Here is a 16112-nt window from a genome sequence, read left to right on the forward strand (position 1 = left end):
ATTATTGTAATTCCTAAGTTCAGAGCTTGTATTGATGTTAATTGGAAGATGATAGAAGAATGCATGTTAATTCCATCTCGTTCATGCATGTTTGCACTTTTACAATTTCTGGCTGACCATTCCATGGTTGGTTATGTTTTGGGGAGTTTTTTAGAAGCAGTAACTATTTTGAAGTTGGTAACAGACCCCCCTTTTCAGGTCATTCTGTGCTATGAATGTTAGCATGTATACTAATATCTTGATTGCTTATTTTTAAAATTTCTTTTAAGGCTTTAGAATGCTGCACCAGTTATTCAACTTTATTTTCTTGGATTGCAGGTTGTCAAAAGGCAGACTATTTCTAATATAGGCAATGATGATGAAGTGCCAGTATCAGGAAGAAAGCGACATGTCCAAGAGAGGTTAGGAAATAATGTGGCTGTTTTTGATTCGTATAGAAGTCGACATAGTAACAAAAGGTATATATGCTTCATCTATATTACTCAAGGAAAATTCTGGGATGAAGTATGTACCATTTCCTTAAATACATTAATGCATGTGTATAAACTGAACATTGTATATTGTGACCTATGGAGGAGAAAACACCAAATGCAAATAGATGAGAAATCCTAGCTTATTCCTTTGGACATTTCTGGCCAACACAAAGGAGCTTTTCAGATAGTTTGCATTTAGGGTAGTGGTTGTAGGTCTTATGTTCAGAATTTTTCTTTGTTGTCAAATTTTCTAGAAGAAATATGTGCCTACCGCTTCTATGAATTATACCATACGTTAGATGTCCTTTTCTGCCTTTCATGTACTAGATGACCCGTTGTGCCAATGGCGCAAAGGCCGAGTGCAAGCCAAGTATTGAAAGAGTATGCATTAAAATATGTAAACACAAAATGAAAGCATATATTTCTTTCATCATGGTTCTTTCAAAAGCATACCAGACATCAATCTACGCAGCAAATAACCGACAGTTAAATGACAGGATGGTCTTAGGGGATTACATAAAATCCAAAAGGATAATAAACATAGAAGTCTTGATAGGCATCTATACTAAGGCCCCCTTTGTTTGAGCTACAAATTCCTAAGAATCGCTGGAATCCAGCTTCCCTTCGTTCATAGTTGAATTTTTAGAATCGATTCTAGGAGCTACTTAGGAATCCAGTGTGTTTGTTTCAAATTCTGATTTTGAAAGGTTAGAATCTAAGAATCAGAAGCTGCAGCCCAAACAAAGGCCGCCTAGGGGCTCTTACAACTTGTTTATATTGAGTAGACGATCAGGCGCAATCCTTTGAAAGTGCATTTGAAGGCGAAAGCATATGCTTGTCCTTCGTTCATGCTAGATGACCCGTTGCGCCCATAGCGCAAAAAGAGAGAGCGAGTCGAGTATTAAAATCATGCATATGAGATTGATTTAAACCAACTTAATAAATGCTTACATTCCATTACATGATAGCTTAAAAGAAAATATTCATATCACGCAAAAAGGGAGAGCAAGCCGAGCATTCAAACCATGCATATTAGACTGATTTAGAACCAAATTAATGGATACTTATATTTCATTACGTGATAGCTTAAAATAAAATATTCAAATCACTTGATAATAGCATACATTGATGGCTTTATAAAGTGAGCTATATTAGCAGAGATGCATTGTGTATATAGTGCTTGTCCGTTAACCGTTGCCCGAGTCTTCTAACTGCCCATTGCCCGAGTCTTCTACCTGCCGCGAGCAGGAAGGAAAGATTGGAGCCAAAGAAATGATGAAATGATATGTGATAATAACCACAAATGATTAGAACAAAAGGCCAAGGCCAAACATCACCTTATCATCAACTTAAGCATTGATTTTTTTCAACAAGTTCTGCATCTAAAATCCTACTCAATACCTAAGAAAAGATGTCTTAGTAAAGGATGTCTTAGTAACATCCCAGGAGGACAAAGAACAAATGCAACAAGGGATTTCAAGAATACTGGCATTTCTCCATGCCATGTGCTCACGTGGCTTGCTGTAACCCCCACGTGCCTTGCTGTAACCAAGATCCTTTTTTATCTCTAACATAGCAAGCACCTATACGTATATAGAAAATAGTTGCACAAAGTTGGAAATTGAAAACATAAGTTAACACTCAAAACAAAAAGGAAGAGAGCAGTAGACCTTTCCCCTAGCTTATTCATGTTTGCCACATACGACTTTTATTGCTAGGAGATAATCGTAAATAGAAATATGGTTCTTGTACCTACAAAAAACATGTCTCTTGTGATCTACAGAAAGGGCCTCTCTTCTAGTGAAGCCTCTACGTTTGTAATCTCGATTCTTTATGTGAGTTCATATTCAATTTCTGGCATATCTTCAGAAATATAGTGCTCCCTAAACTCTTCCTCTCAAAAAATATTATATGAGGAATTTTCCTCATGAAGCATCCTTCATGGACAAGTAGATAAAACCCAAATGATTCCTCAAATATGGAGAAGCACATCAATGGAGGGGGCATAGTCAATCTAAAATGAACAGTGCTAGGAGGTTGTTTTAAAACTACATGGAAACATCAAACACCCTAGGTTTGCTTTTGACAATGCAATCGCAGACCTGTCGTCTTATATCCATCAAAAATGATCTGCTCTAGAAGGTTGCTTTTATAATTTAAACAAAAGCAACTATAATGAAAATGCATTGGAAACAAATGCATATCTTGTGTATGGCATCCTCCCAAGCGAGAAATCATACTCTTCACTAATCCATAAGTGGGAATATGGGGTGGAGGTAGAAAATTTTATAACCTATAAATATCAATCTGTAGCTTTTCCTTGTTCATTCTTTATGCGCTTTCTTCTATTGCAGTTAGTTTTAGTGCAAACCTGGAAATGGAATATTATGTTGAACACAAACACTCTCCTTGCAAATGAACTAATCAAGTACAAGAGCTAAATGTATAAGGAAAAAAATGAGCAAATAATCAAGCATAAATTAGTTGTCACATGTTTCTGTGGCTGTCAAAAGCAGAGATAACCGAGTGAAGCAATTTTCAACATAGTAAATGCTAATGGACCACGTTGGCAGCAACCATCATTGAGTGCAACAAGGGTCGGCGGAAATTGTCAATCTGAAAACAGAGTGAAAGCATCTTTAATCTCGGAATAAAACTAAATATTAGAAAGAAAACATTGTCTGTAAAAAATAGAAAGAACATGATAATGGTCACCTCCAGCTCATACAAAATTAGCGACATCAAGAGACAACAAATTATAAATCGAATTAAATATTTGCACAATTCAAATATCTGCACGAAAATCTACAAGCAAACAAACAACCCCATGGATCTTTCATTGTACAAAGGCATCTCAATATACACTTAGAGCTTGATAATAGAAATGAGGCATAGTTATTTTAGTCTGCCAAGCATTTTGTGCCTACCGCAATCATGAAGTATACTGTGTAATCAACCTAATCGTTTTCTCATTGTTACCCAAGAAGGAAGAACTACCTAAATAACTGAGAGGAGGGCAGTGAGGATGATGGCTTGGGTACTGATTCAAACTAACAACCGATAGATCGGGTTTCATATTAACATAAAACAACATCACATTTGTCATCAAGTGCTAAGCTATCATCATTCAAATGCATGTAATTTTTGGTTTTATGTGGACATACTGAATGAAGCAATGGGAAAACATAGAGATCAGAATAGCAGTCCATGTAGCAGACAAAGTCAAAATAGCAACAATTTCGATCGCTTCTAGGACCATTAGCAGTGGGCCATGCACTTGCAGGTCCCGTTGCCATTAAAATGGAATCAGGTTACCCCATGGTAGCACATTTAAAAGGTGCCGAAATCTAAACAGAAATCTGAACATATCTTAACTGAATCAAAATGACTATCCTGTACATGTAAATGCACATAGAATAGCCAGGAAAACAGATCAAGTTACTCAATGGCAGCACGCACACGCATCAAAAGGTGCTGAAACCTAAAAAGAAACATAAACATATATTAACCGAATCGATCAAACCTAGCTATCCGATCCAGGCCAACCAATGGCATCACGTATATATCGACCGAAATGCATTGGGCCATTGTAAAGCAAACACAAAAAATTCACACAAGCCAGAATGAGCTAATAAGAAATCTGAATGGAGGATCAATACACAAGTTTATGATTATGGATAGGTTTGCGTTGTTTAGAGATGCGGGTTGCAGGCTATATCCATGCCAAGACAGTACCTTGTATGTATAGGACAGAAGGATAATATTTTTAAGAATCTGAATCTAACTTCCATTTAACAAAAATTATAGCATCTATACTGTGTAGAGGGTTCAGATATATATTTGTTCACCAAGCTTCTTTATTATGTCCATCTCTTTTTTTAGTTGCAATATAACACAAGGAGCCATTGTTAGTCCGAAACCAGACTGTATGCGAATTTGGGCGCATTAATTTCACAAGCCAGGGAAATAATGTACTTTGCCAAGACGTACCATAGCTTATTCCTCTTATTTCTTTCTTAGACATGCACACATCAAAATTAGAGGAATTTTAGGGAAATAAATGAAAGCTTGATGCGAGACAGGAATGGGCAAGCATATGGGAAACGAGCACTTGCAAGCATATTCTTACTTTATGAGCACCGGTAACAAGCCCTGGAGGCTCGGGGTGACATGAGGCGCCGCATCTGGTCGATCACAATGACCATCTGAATGTCGAACACCATGTCAGCTTCCTCTGCTCTAACCCCGTGGCCTGGCAGCATCGGATGCCACCAAAGCTGATCCCTGCCTACCAGGACACCAAAAGTATAATATGAGAAGATGGTATAGGAAGAGCAAAAAAATTTGTTTAGTCATCCCACAAAGCTACTAAATTCCTTGGCTCAGTTAAGGTGCTTTTCAACACCATCACGGAACCGGGAGTAAACTGCGCACATCTCAGCAGCTGCCACACACTGGTGCCCGACACGCGACAGCAACGGCGAGGAGGCCGGCGGCATACTCGGACGTTCAAAGCTGTTCAAAGCTCTTCAGGTTGTCTATCTATCTCAAATTTCTCTCTGTTTTACCAAAAGTTAGACACGGTCGAAAAGTCAAAGAAACAAAATTCTTCTGGTTGTGTATCTCTCAGATTCCTCTCTATTTTCTTTAAAATTAGATGCGGTCGAGACGGAAAAGAAATTAACTTTGTGCACTATTTATACACACTGGGAGGAGAAAATATATGGAAGAAGTAAAACCAATTAGAGTAGCATCTAGGTTTATAAATAAATATACAAAATTGTCAAGCATGAATTTCCCTTTTACACTTTGTCTAGCAGATTAAGTATATAACAAAGCAAACAGTAAATATGTGAGCTCAGTGTCGCTTGTTGGCAAGTAAACGGAAGGCAACCAAAACTGAAGATATACATGTTCTGGACAGGACAGTGGTTGCTTCTGTTTGTTGCTGGCCCTCTTCTGTCCAAGGCTACCAATCATATGGTCAGCAACTAAAACAACCATGAATTAAGAAATTAGTTAACTGTAATTAACAACAATAGACTTCACATATGAATCCAAAATGGCAATGAACACGAACCCTAACGGTGCATCACCAGAAAATAATGTTAGGAAGGATGGACGCTTCGGGAGTTACCGGTCCTGGCGCCTTAGGAGGAGGCTGCCTTCCGGAGTCCGTCCTCTTGGTGATGAAGCTGACGCCGATGAAGCTGAGAATGAAATTCTGTCCAACATAGTACAACCTCCTTTAATATTTTTATAGGATTCGATATAGAAGAGGAATTCGGACAAATTATAAGTGTATAAGCATCTACAGAAACTTACCTACAACTTTCATGTTGAAAGTTTATTTTAATTCAACCTCTAACAGGCCCTAAACTGACAAATGAAAAAACTGCGCTCGGGATAATAACTTCCTGGACAGCACATTAAATTGATGGCTGCTCTGAAACTGCCTGGTCAAAAAGCACAAACAAATACTCTTTGGAAAGCTTGAGACCTACACTACAACTTATATTTGGAGACTCTTAAAATTATGGACTGATCAGCCCAGAATTGGCCCAAACATCACTATCCAAAAACACCAATTCCTCTAACTGAACCAAACTATTCCTCTAATTATGTACGGCAGGGGCAGCAGTGCTAAATGCTTTCTTCTCTACATATTCTTATAGCAACAAAAGCATTTGTGCATAGAAATAAGTGCCTTTCATTAAGCTTTTCAATTCAGCACACATGAGCAATTAACTTTCAAAATCCTAGAATAATAGAGGGATAGGTAGGAAACACCAACCTGCAATAGATGTTGCATAGAGAACTTTTCAGTTCAGCACACATGAGTATTTAACTTGCAAAATCCTAGAATAATACAGGCATACGTCGCTGAAGTGAGAAGGAGAGGAAGCACCAACCTGCAATGATGTTGGATAGAGAAAATAAACAAGAACAACTCAGCAGGAGCATATCCTCAAGCCAATGGGGATAACTAAAAGTAGCAATGTGTGAAACATAACAGAGAAAGTCCAATCACTAAGTTTCATAAGAACACCGACGACAAAAGAATATTGTGAGAGATTGATCTTGGCTTACCTTCTGCCAAGGACGACGTCGACGGCACCGTCGACGACCGCTTCGCCGGCAGTGCACCAGCGCCGCGCCTGCTTCAACAGCTCCTCCTCTCATCCCCGGCGGCGCCACAAAGAGAGAAAAATGAAAAAGAGGATTCAGGGGAAGAAGCAGAGGAACGAAGAGGAGAAGAGGCAGCAATGGTGAAATAATGAAACGGGAGATGTGGAGATGCAGCCCGCACAGGATCATGGTGGCTAGTTTTACCTCATACTCTTATCCCTTGGTCAGGCAGCGCTCGATCCAGAAGCACGTCACGCAGCGGCAACGGAGTTCTTCATCCTCTCTTTCCTTTTCTCTCTCCCTCTTATCTTCTCTCTCTCCTGCAGATTGAATCGAGCACCGTAGGCGTCGCCTTTTGCCTGCAGATCGTCACCGCCGCGGGAGAGAAAAGTGAAGGGCGGAGGAGGCGGCGTAGTGGAGAGCAGGGGAGAAGGGGAGGAGGCGGCAACGCAGAGGAGGAGGCGGCGCAGAGGAGGACAGGAGAGGATGGGAGCGGGGCTCGAGGGGAGCGGAGGTTGGTGGCTAGGTTTTCACCGTGCACCACGATCCAGCCCCACGCCTCTTCCTTTTCTCACCCAGGACACGCACAGGACGCATGAGGATGCTGGGCCCGGGGAAATTTGAGGCCCACCTGCCATGCAAAAAATTGAAACAAAGGAGTCGCGAATAACCAATGGCTAAGACTTTGACAGCACTGTAAAAAATCCTGTTGCAGTGAAATCGAACGGACCAACTGACTTAGCGATCGCAGGTGCTTCCTATGGGCGGGTAGTGTAGCTGTGTTTATATGTTCAATGTCCCAACAGTTCTACTTGGCTATGATAAGTGCACTGGAATGCATACAAGCTGGTAAGGTTTGTTTTGCAGTACAGACATATTTGATACTCATCATGTTAAAAATCCACCCTTATGGTTTTCTACCCTTGTGCTTCATACAAACACGTTAACAAATATGATAGCATGATTTGTGCGCACAATTTCGCCTCAAGAGGCGCCACCGGGTGGCGCCTCAAACACTAGTGCTAAACTATGGGCCGTGGCTTCGGGAGGTAGCCGGGCGTGGATGCAAGCAACCTAGCGATTCGAGGAATCCATCATGTAGCAATCCCCAGATCTACGCCGTCTTTTTCTCTCAATTTCCTTTCTAATTGGATCGCTAGTTCGCCGTCTCGCCGATGCCGATCTCTATCCGGAGAACCCTGATCGTAAGATGCAGTCAAAAATAGGCGACACTGCTTTCTCTCCCACCTTCAGGCGCTGGACATCGCCTATTCGCCGAGCGCACATCGTGTCATAGGCTCATCTGTGAACGCCGTACCACCAAAGGTCCAAAGCCGATCCAATCCATCCAAGGTATATTATGCTGTTACCTAATCCCCTCTTCCTATACATTTAATACTAAATTAAGTAATTTATCCTTTGCATCCATGGTACATATATAGCTGATACCGATCAACCTTTGCTGCCATTATTTATTTATTTTCAGCATGGTGGAAAAAGATGCAATATTTGAATGAATTGATACAATCAGAGAGGCGCTCTTGATAAAATTTTCAAGAGTAATATTGGTGTTTTGTTGATTCCAAATGGTAAATTGGCGACTATTGTGGAGGAAGAGAAACAAAATGATGGTAATTCTGAATCTTAACAAGAGGAAAACGTTGACATCAGTATCGGTGTTAAAAATGTAAGTGGCCTTAATAGTACAATTATTTCAACGGGCGTACATGCCCAGTCTGATATTGTTGATGAACATCCTATTTTGCTTTTTTATTTGTTCCGACATAAAGATTATGAAATTCACTTTGTCATATCATGTAGTGTCTACTATTTGATTTTCGAGTTTGTTAGGGAAGCCATTTTTTATCCTAATGCCTCTATTGCTGATCATCTTATTTACAGTGCATATAATTGTCACATAAGTTGGAGGAAGGTTTACAAAGATAGAATTAACTAACTGAGATCAACAATTACCCAAACGAGTTTAAATGGTTTTGCAACGCAATGCATCGAGAAGAAATTATTGGACTAGATTGAAATCGACCCTATAAGTGATTTTGCATCTTGGAATGTTAGACTTTTCTAAAAGGTAACATGTATGTTCATAATTATTTCATATACATACTGTTTTTGACGCATTCAAGTGTTTATTGGTAAGATTTCATGTATACACATATCCTTTATTATTATTGTATTGTTTATACTAAGGGCCCCGAGTTTTGCCTTTGCCACGGGCCCCCAAAACCTCAGGACCGGCCCTGGGTAGAACATAGTTGTAGTGCCTAGCTCACCTGCTCAGGTTAGGATAGTAGATGTGCAACCTAACCATCTCATTTGAAGTCCTCATGAAAGTGAATTTGGGTCATGATTGTTTCAAAAAAAACATTGCAGGGGCTTCCCATACCACATTCTTTTCAAAAAAAAAAGCGCAAGCAAACATATTGCACAAAAAAAATGTATAGAAAATGCGCCAAAAATATTAAAAAATGTAAATGAAAACTAGGAAAGGGAAAACAGAAAGATGGATAATCAGTTAACTAATTAAAGAAATACGAGAAAATAAGTCAAACTTCAAAACAAAACAAAAATAGAAGAAATAAAAAGGGAAACCCACATGCTAAGTAAATTGTGCTGAACACGAAACAAAAAGGGTACGCGGAGTATCATTATTTCGATGATGAGTGAGGAAAACATTCTCCGAACATTTGACTCGGAGGAAAACAAGCTACGAGGACCAAGCAGCAGCACTGGTGATCACCCTGCGCCATGAGAAAACTGCCATCTCAGTTCCGCCGCTGCCATTAGCATCTTGTTGCTGATCTCGTTCACCGCCGCCACCACCGCCGGTCTTCCTCAACTCCGTGAGGAATAATGTTGTTGTGAGGAACTGGTGATCTCCACTACAAGAAATATGTCAACTTGTGACCACCAGTATTGGTCACTAAAAGGTCATGGTTTTTTTATTTGCGGCCTTTTTGTGACCAAAAACAGAAGGTCAAAAGCTGGCAGTCGTAAACTGACCATAGCGACCTTTCTTCTGGAATCGTCGTAGATGTTTATGACCAAAATATGTCCACTGTGGCGTTTTGGTCACTAGCAACCTCCCCAGGCCACGTAGGCATCCAGCGTGGCAAGCTGATATGGCATAAGATTCAGCCCGGTCCAATTCGGTTTTCTACATGGGCTTAGCCCAACAATTCGGCCTTTTTACTGTATATTTTTTCTGTGAATTTTGTCTAGCTACATGGGCCTGGCCCAACAATTTGGCCTTTTTTATATTTTGGGCCATGGCCTTTTTAGTTTTTCAGTATATATTTTTCAATCTGGTCCCACAAGTCAGATGGGTCCCACTTGCCATAATCTCCTATATTGGTCCCACATGTCAAACATGTGAGCATTGTTTAGATTATTTTCACAAATGGGCCCACTAATCAGGTTTCCATTTCACACGTCTTCAAATCACACAGATGATTAATATTTTAAATAGAACAGAAAAAATGTAGAATTTCTTAGGCCTGGAGCTCCTGTACATAGTCTATTACAATATGTGCATAATCTATTACAACCCAGATATGCCTACTATTACAGTACTATAATATTTACAGTTTATTACAATCAAACAGAACAAATCTTTGCTGCTAGGGCTACACGCCGCTTCGAACTTGAAATTTCCTAGGCCTGGAGCTCCTGTAAAAGGGTGAACACAAAGGCATTAGAGTACCATCTTCATTCCTGGAGTAGATATTCAAACCTCCAGGTTTAGTGTATAAACAATCTAGAAAATATATATTTAACAAAATTTCACAGAAATGCAGATGTCTATAATGTGATGAAGATATAATCACAACAACTGATGTATACATGAGAAGCAGCAACTAAAAGAATTCTACAATCTTTCATAGCAAGATATTGTATATTACTGTACTATGATGTATTGTATATTACTGTACTTCAGATGTATTGCCACACCAAATTCTACAAGACGTCTGAAGTAAAGTAATATACAATACATCATAGCAAGTTGTCTGGATGAGTTTAGTTTGAACAACCCACTAAACAATTTAGCAATAAGAGCATACAACTACAGCAAAACAGAGCATAATTCAATTCTAATATGCACAACTGAAACAACTCCAATTTTGGTTTTAATATGTATACAGCACGCATCATTGACCACGAAGCATACGGCCACAGCAAAACAAGGGAGCAATTCAGGGAAAGGAATACTACAGTTGCTTGAGACATGTGCTACTCGCTCAAAAGTAATCAACAACCAACGAGTCAATAAAAGTGTGCAAGTAGGCCACTCTACCCAGTGAGATTAATACACTACAAAATCTATCTAAGACAAGACCGCCACCGACATTAAACTGTACTATATTTCTGGACAGCAAACTAAATAGACAGCTGCTCTCAAACCATACATCCAAACAAAGCAAATGAGTACTCTACGGAAACCTTAGAGCATGCTTTACAACTCATATGTAGAGGCCAACTTGAAATTATGAGCATAACAAACTCGTTTTTCAGTTAGAAGCTCGCTGCCCAAAATTGTCAGGTAGTGCAGTTTTTTAACAGAACCAAATTCAGTTTACGGAACGCCCAGAGAAATCCAATTCTACAGGAGACATGATCATATTCCTAATCATCATGCATTTGACATGCAGATCAACCAATTCTTCTTGAAAAATGAAAATTACAGTAGTGATTCTGAAATGGCATTTACCTTCCATATCATCAGATTAATATCAAACTGCCTCCTGTTGTACACTGATTGTGGCGTGATAGCCGCGTCGATGGCTATCTTGTTGGTCGTCTGGACAAACCCACGGGAGTTGTGGTTGTAGCACCCCGTCTCTCGATACGCATCAGTCTGCGAAATGCACGTTTAGTTAAACTGAATCCGGGGCAATGAGACCAGGAAAAAGGCGAACATTTTGTTTGTGCAAACAATACTTACTGTCCAGTAAGTGAAGAACCTAGCATTACTATCTCCATACAGCTCCGGTCTTACCCGAAAATGAAGTGACAAGGATTTCATTCATGTTCTTTCTGCACATAGTACAATGATGTTGTTTCAAGATCAAGAATCTTCTCTATAATGAGAGGGTGCGTGGGTGTGGGCCGTTGGATCTGGGAGTATCCGACGGTCTGTGATGCTTGATCCACGTGACATGCCAATAGACCAATCAGAAGGAAGTATTGACTTTGATGATGTTATGACCTTCTAAATTGGTCGTAATTGATTGACAGTAGGTAGATACTACCAGTCAGCCAGATGATTTTTCCTAGAAATCATCCGCCTAGCTAGCCGCCCGATCTGTCCATTGGTGGTCCTTCAATCACATCAATATGTCACGACAGCACCGAGCGTGAAAAAGCTTCAACGCAGCACCGATGACATCCCCATGAAGCTCCATTGCATCTCTCGACGGTGCTTCAAGAGTTCCTACGCAGCACCATGGCGCCCGACGAAGCTCCGTTGCAGCGTCGGGGAGATCCAACGCAGCACCACGACAACCGGCGGTAAGTTTCCTTCTCTTTTTTTGACAATGTTTGTTAAGGTTCCTCATAAGTAGTAGTATTGTTCCCTCGAATAACAAAAAATACATTTTCCATTTTTCGAGTGCCCAAAATGAGTTTTTTTTTGTGAGTGACCTTCCATATATTTGTTGCAAATTTGAACCAAATATTTTTTCTAAAATACTAGGACATATTTAATGCATAATTGACCAAATGGTTGGGTGTAAAAAGTTTTGATCCACCTCTGGTGAAAAAGATAAATTCTCGCCGATTCAGCTAGAAGCGGGTCAAATTTGAACTGTAGCTGCCTCATAGTTTGCTATTTATTTTTTCCAAAAATCATTTCTAGGTACATAAGTACCTATTTAATCAGAGAAACATCAAAAAAATTCCAAGATTCAAGCACTACCTAGGAACGGTCAAGCCCACCGTTTTGACTGCATTTTGAAACGGGCATAAAAAATTCAAAAAAAACAAAAAAAATTGGAAAACCTTCGCATTGTGTCATTATATGTGACCAAGTTTCCAGGAAAAATAATAAACTTGTAATACGGAAATTATTTTAAAAAAGTGTTCTCAGAAATGAGCTATCATGCGTGAAGATTCATGGCTTTCAAGCGAAATGATCAATCTTATGGCCACATTCATGGCATAGTTTGTTCAAATGATCTCATATTGTGCACAAGGGTGCATCTTGGAATGGCAAACAATGTTGCCTAAGGAAGTTTTCATTTTCTTTGCATAGAAAATTCATTTTCCATTTTTCGAGTGCCCCAAATGAGGTTTTTTTGTGAAAGACCTACCATATATTTGTTGAAAAATTGGACCAAATAATTTTTCTAAAATACTAGGACATATTTAATGCACAATTGACCAAATGGTTGGGTGTAAAAAGTTTTGATCCACCTCTGGTGAAAAAGACAAATTCTCGCCGATTCAATTGGAAGCGGGTCAAATTTGAACTGCAGCTGCCTCATAGTTTGCTATTTATTTTTTCCAAAAATCATTTCTAGGTACATAAGTACCTATTTAATCAGAGAAACATCAAAAAAATTACAAGATTCAATCACTAGCTAGGAACGGTCAAGCCCGCCGTTTTGACCTCATTTTGAAACGGGCATAAAAAATTCAAAAAGAATCAAAAAATTGGAAAACCTTCGAATTGTGTCATTATATGTGACCAAGTTTTCAGGAAAAATAATAAACTTGTAATACGGAAATTATTTTTAAAAAGTGTTCTCATAAATGAGCTATCATGCGTGAAGATTCATGGCTTTCAAGCGAAATGATCAATCTTATGGCCACATTCATGGCACAGTTTGTTAAAACGATCTCATATCGTGCACAAGGGGTGCATATTGGAATGGCAAACAATGTTTCCTAAGGAAGTTTTCATTTTCTTTGCACGGAAAATTAATTTTCCATTTTTCGAGTGCCTGAAATGAGTTCTTTTTGTGAAGGACCCACCATATATTTGTTGCAAAATTGGAACTAATCAATTTTATAAAATACTAGGCCATATTTAATGCACAATTGACCAAATGGTTGGGTGTAAAAAGTTTTGATCCACCTCTGGTGAAAAAGACAAATTCCCGCCGATTCAGTTGGAAGCGGGTCAAATTTGAACTGAAGCTGCCTCATAGTTTGTTATTTATTTTTTCCAAAAATCATTTCTAGGTACATAAGTATCTATTTAATCAGAGAAACACCAAAAAAATTCCAAGATTCAACCACTAGCTAGGAACGGTCAAGCCCGCCGTTTTGACCGAATTTTGAAACGGGCATAAAAAATTCAAAAAAATCAAAAAATTGGAAAACCTTCGCATTGTGTCATTATATGTGACCAAATTTCCATGAAAAATAATAAACCTATAATACGGTAATTATTTTAAAAAAGTGTTCTCAGAAATGAGCTATCAAGTGTGAAGATTCATGGCTTTCAAGCCAAATGATCAATCTTATAGCCACATTCATGGCATAGTTTGTTCAAATGATCTCATATTGTGAACAAGGGTGCATATTGGAATTGCAAACAATGTTGCCTAAGGAAGTTTTCATTTTCTTTGGACGAAAAAACCATTTTCCATTTTCCGAGTGCCTGAAATGAGTTTTTTTTCTAAAGGACCTACTATATATTTGTTGCAAAATTGGACCTAATCAATTTTATAAAATACTAGGCCATATTTAATGCACAATTGACAAAATTGTTGGGTGTCAAAAATTTTGATCCACCTCTGGTGAAAAAGACAAATTCCCGTCGATTCAGTTGGAAGCGGGTCAAATTTGAACTGCAGCTGCCTCATAGTTTGCTCTTTATTTTTTCCAAAAATCATTTCTAGGTAAATAAGTATCTATTTAATCAGAAATGCATGGTTTTATGGCGAGACATCGAGGTTTGGACGGTGGCCGAGGGCCCCAACACTAGAGCGCGTAAGCTCGCATGCCCGCCGCGTGGTCACCGCGTGACCGTGGCGTTGCCATGTGTTCTGGGTGGCCTAGGCATGTCTAGTGGGTTGGGCACTACCCAAGTAGGTGCTAGGAAGAAAATCACAACATAAGATTCTCACGAGGAGACCGATCGATGCTCAAACATGAATAAGCAGCCAAGTGTTTGATTTGCGGTACGGGAAATGCACATGGCTAATGGGCGTGAGTTCTGGCTGAGGATGATCAGTTACTAAGAAGACCGTCTTCACAAACTTTCACCACAAAAGGAGGAGCCTAGGTGGTACTTGCTTTACAAAGTACCACACTGGACATAAATACGAATGTTGAAGCTGGGCTCAAAATAATAAATGGATTGAGCTGGCATTTGGTGGAGGATGTTTATTTGGGCATAGAAAAGCACTGTAGAAAATGGATACCATTTGGACATGCCAAAGTGGTACTTCCTTCACAAAGTGCTACTCTGAACAGAATAGGAAAATGAATATTTTTGAATTTTTTTTGAACTAGGCAAGGAATGTTTTTGACATATTTGATGAAGATATGATCCAAAACATTTATGAGATTTTTTTGGGAATTTTTGGAATAACAGAAATATAGGATGCTTCACAACCTAGGGCAAAAACTGCCACATGGACATGACACATAGGCAAAACTGATGAGATGGCGCCTAGTCATCACAGCCCACCACAATCTACAAGGCTATGACCATCTATATTGGTCGTTGACAACTAGAAATTGTAGGGTAACGCAGCAGAAAACAAAAAAATTCCGACCTACGCACCAGCCCAGGACCACTATGGAGACTGCATACATGGTTTGATCTTTTTCGTTACCGACTCGTAGCGCGGCGGAAGTAGAGTCGATGACGAACGGCGGTGCAGATCCCCATAGCTAGGATTTACAACCTCCCAACTGCGAGGATGTATACCCTCATCCGCCCCACGGACAGCCCTCCAGGAGGCGGTCGGACAGTCCCTCGGACGGTGTCGCGGACAGCCCTTCGGGAGGACCCTCAAAACTCGGACGATCACTCGGACAGCCCTTCGGGAGGATTCACAGAACTCGGACTGTCACTTGGACAGCCCTTCGGGAGGCACTCTCAAAACAGCCCCTCGGGCAAAAGGATCGAAACTACGACCTCTCTACGGGGTTGCACACATACGGTGTCATCTATCCGGCAGGGCTTCGCCGTCCAGAACTAGTTCCTGCCGGAACCCAGACAGCCTTACGACTCTACAAAACTCTTTTCGTGGGAGGGAGAGAAGAAGCCAGATAATGCATGGCATGTGTATGAGAGCAAGGGATGAGTCTTTAGGCAGCCCCCTCCACCCCTATTTATAGGCCAAGCCCAAGGGTGGCTTCTCCAAGAAGCCAAGGGGATAATACCAAAAGGCCCTCAAGGTGGCTTCTCCAAGAAGCCAAGCAAAAAGCACTTTCACTATTCATGACGACATTTTTCAGCGTCCGTTCGAACTGAAAATATTTATGTGGGCTCAGAACATTTCTAGTACCCACTAAAATAACTTTCAGCGCGTTCCG

General features: G+C 40.0%; 1 long non-coding RNA gene across 9 annotated transcripts; it reads right to left on the reverse strand.

Moving 5' to 3' along the window:
• Positions 1–1493: 1493 nt before the first annotated feature.
• LOC119321933 lies at positions 1494–6669 on the reverse strand. Of its 9 annotated transcripts, none has more exons than XR_005155289.1 (7): positions 6564–6659; positions 6268–6291; positions 5611–5697; positions 4603–4757; positions 2965–3089; positions 2767–2844; positions 1502–2056 (listed from the first exon to the last, which is right to left on the reverse strand). It is a non-coding gene; the product is annotated as an uncharacterized LOC119321933 (long non-coding RNA). The 9 variants fall into 9 exon arrangements; XR_005155288.1 differs by having other exon boundaries at positions 1507–1708; positions 1811–1874; positions 2767–3089; positions 6564–6662; XR_005155285.1 differs by having other exon boundaries at positions 1494–2844; positions 6564–6656.
• Between the last annotated feature and the right edge of the window lie 9443 nt (positions 6670–16112).

This window comes from Triticum dicoccoides, chromosome 6B (assembly GCF_002162155.2).
Source record: "Triticum dicoccoides isolate Atlit2015 ecotype Zavitan chromosome 6B, WEW_v2.0, whole genome shotgun sequence".
Lineage (NCBI taxonomy): Eukaryota > Viridiplantae > Streptophyta > Magnoliopsida > Poales > Poaceae > Triticum > Triticum dicoccoides.